Raw genomic sequence first — 2,500 nt, 5'->3', positions numbered from 1 at the left:
TTCAATGCACCCACCCGGGTGCGGCTGAGGGCCAGCCCGTGGTACAGGCCAGGGAGAAGTACGTTGGTGAGAGCGTGGAGGCGCTGTTGCGGCTTCAGCGGAGCTCGGGAGATGACGTCAAGCTGCTCCCCCAGGTGGCGACGTGGATTGAAGACGCAGCGACCCGCCGTGGAAAATTGCAGCCCCAGGTACCGGAAGGTTTCACCCACACGCAGGGCAGGCATGGTGGTATTGCCTGCTGTGAAGGTGACATTGCTGTCCACCTTCACCTTCTTCTCGCGCCCTGACGCGACTAAGGCGAGGGTGAAACACTTCCGGGCGTTGATCTGCAGCCCCAGGTGGGCGAGGGCTGCGGTAGCTGCGTCGATGAGGGACTGCAAGCCCCTCGGGGTCGCTGCAAACAGCAAGACGTCATCTGCAAAGGCCGCAGCGTTGACTCTGCGACCGAGGATCCGAGCTCCGATGTGGGAGGGCAGTTGGCCTAAAACGTAGTCCACCGCAAAGTTGAACAGGAGGGGGGAGAGGGGATCGCCCTGGCGAACGCCCCGTGCTGGCTGCACAGACACGCCCACGCCGGCGCCGTCCGCTATCACTGTCGTGCTGCCCTCGTAGCACCGCTCGACGTACTCGACAAAGCAATCCGGTAGGCCATGCGCCTTCAGCACAGGGCGAAGGGCAGCATGATCCACCGAATCGAATGCCTTCGAAACGTCGATCGATGCCACAAAGACAGAGCGGCAGGAGCGAACTGCGTCGGTGAGAGCAGTGTCCAAGATGAAAGTATTTTCCAACATCCCATCCCGAGGGATGAATGCCCGCTGACGTTCGTCCACAGCACAAGCGCGCATCAGGCGTGACGCGAGAACCTTGTGAAAGGTCCGCGCCAACACCGAGCAGACCGTAATGGGGCGAAAGTCAGCGGGGGATGTTGGTGCAGCCGTTTTCGGGAGAAGGGACGTCCGCGCGCGAAGCAGGCGTTCCGGGAGGGCGCGGGCCAGAAGGAAGAGATTCATCACTTTCACCAGGACTTCGTGCGGCAGGCGCCGCAACTCCGCTGGGGTAAGGCCGTCCGGCCCGGCCGCTGATCCCCTGGGCGGCAACGCGGCGGCGACCTCCTCATGTGTGACCGGCCCCCATAGGCACTCAAGAGCGACAGGCTCCGAGTGCGGGAGGAGGCGGTCACGAATGAAGCCCGCGGTGGAGACGGGCTTCTTTGTGAAGAGGTCCGCCCAGAAGTCCAGCAGACCAGGGATGGCAGGTGGCGGCTGGAGCAGGGTGCCATCCAAGAGGCCGCGCACGCAACGTGCACGCGACCGTCGGAAGGCATCCTGCGTTCTCGCGTACTCCCAGCGGCGCCGCTTGCGCTTCTGCGTCGGCGGCGCGGCAGGCGGCCGCTTCGATGGTTGGCGCGGCCGCTGTGTCCTGGTGATCGATCTCTCCCCTCTGGACCCGACCGACGCAAGGGCATCCGGGAGCATGCCCAGGATGACATCGGGCGGCGTGCCCCGCCCCAGACCTATGACACGATCCAGGGCAGAGAAACGCTGGGCGGAAGCGGGTAGCCCCGCCAGATGCTCCCAGATGGCGGCGTCAGTCGGCCCCTCCGGCGGCGGCCCGGTGGTGTCGGCCGCGAAGTCCTCGGCTGCGTCGACGGGCGGCGCAGCGGCCTCGCCCGCGTCTGGCAGCGGGCTCGCTGCTCCCCGGCGGGACGCCGGCTCTTCCCCCCGACCGATCTCAAGCGCCTCCATGAATTGGCGGACAAGCTGCTTGTGGGCAGCTTGCCGCCGTCGGCACTTGATTGCCTCAAGCGTTCGGTCGGGGAACATCCTGATGAGCTCTTGATTTACAAAGAAGAACCGGGCGTCCCTCTCGAGGAACAGTTCGGCCTCCGCCTTGGCGAGCGACAGGACTTCTTCCTCCGTCCACCTCGCGCGATGCCTCTCCGTGACGATCTCCGCGTTGGCGGCCGCAAGGTGTTGGCGGCGGCGATGGACCCCGAGACCGTTCTTGGTGGTGAAGCTGCGGTGGCACTCACTACAGGCGTATACAGCTGCAAAAGTTACAAGATTTTCGGCACGGCCGGTTGGCCGGCTAGGTGCTGGGGGAGTTGGGGTGGCACCTTCAGCGGAAGGGCCACCACTTTTTCTCTGAATACTGCCCCCAACTAAAAAAGGGATAGTGCGAGGGGGGGCTGGTAACCCCCCCAAGCCCCTGGTGCGGTCTTCCACTCTGCGAAAATCAGCGGGCCCACGAGAAGGGGAGAAGACCGCAGGAGAGGAGAGGCTAAGAGGGCTAGGCCCATGTATTGCGCATCACTCTCCCTGTAACCATAACCCAAGGAAGGCACCTCGCAGCAGCAGCACGACTACATCAAGACCGCACTTCGAAAAGCCAAGTCCGGATGCAGCCACACCGCCGCCACTTGGCCACCTTAAGAGAGTCATAGTTACTCCCGCCGTTTACCCGCGCTTGCTTGAATTTCTTCACGTTGACATTCAGA

At 63.8% G+C, this 2,500-nt stretch overlaps 1 pseudogene; it reads right to left on the bottom strand.

The window, feature by feature from the left end:
- The window catches only part of LOC126475622 (large subunit ribosomal RNA), a 7,960-nt pseudogene that overhangs the window by 2,646 nt on the left and 2,814 nt on the right, over nucleotides 1–2,500 (bottom strand).

Source organism: Schistocerca serialis, chromosome 4 (assembly GCF_023864345.2).
Source record: "Schistocerca serialis cubense isolate TAMUIC-IGC-003099 chromosome 4, iqSchSeri2.2, whole genome shotgun sequence".
Lineage (NCBI taxonomy): Eukaryota > Metazoa > Arthropoda > Insecta > Orthoptera > Acrididae > Schistocerca > Schistocerca serialis.
Note: the sequence above shows the minus strand (reverse complement) of the source record. Positions and strands in the feature narration are given on the sequence as shown.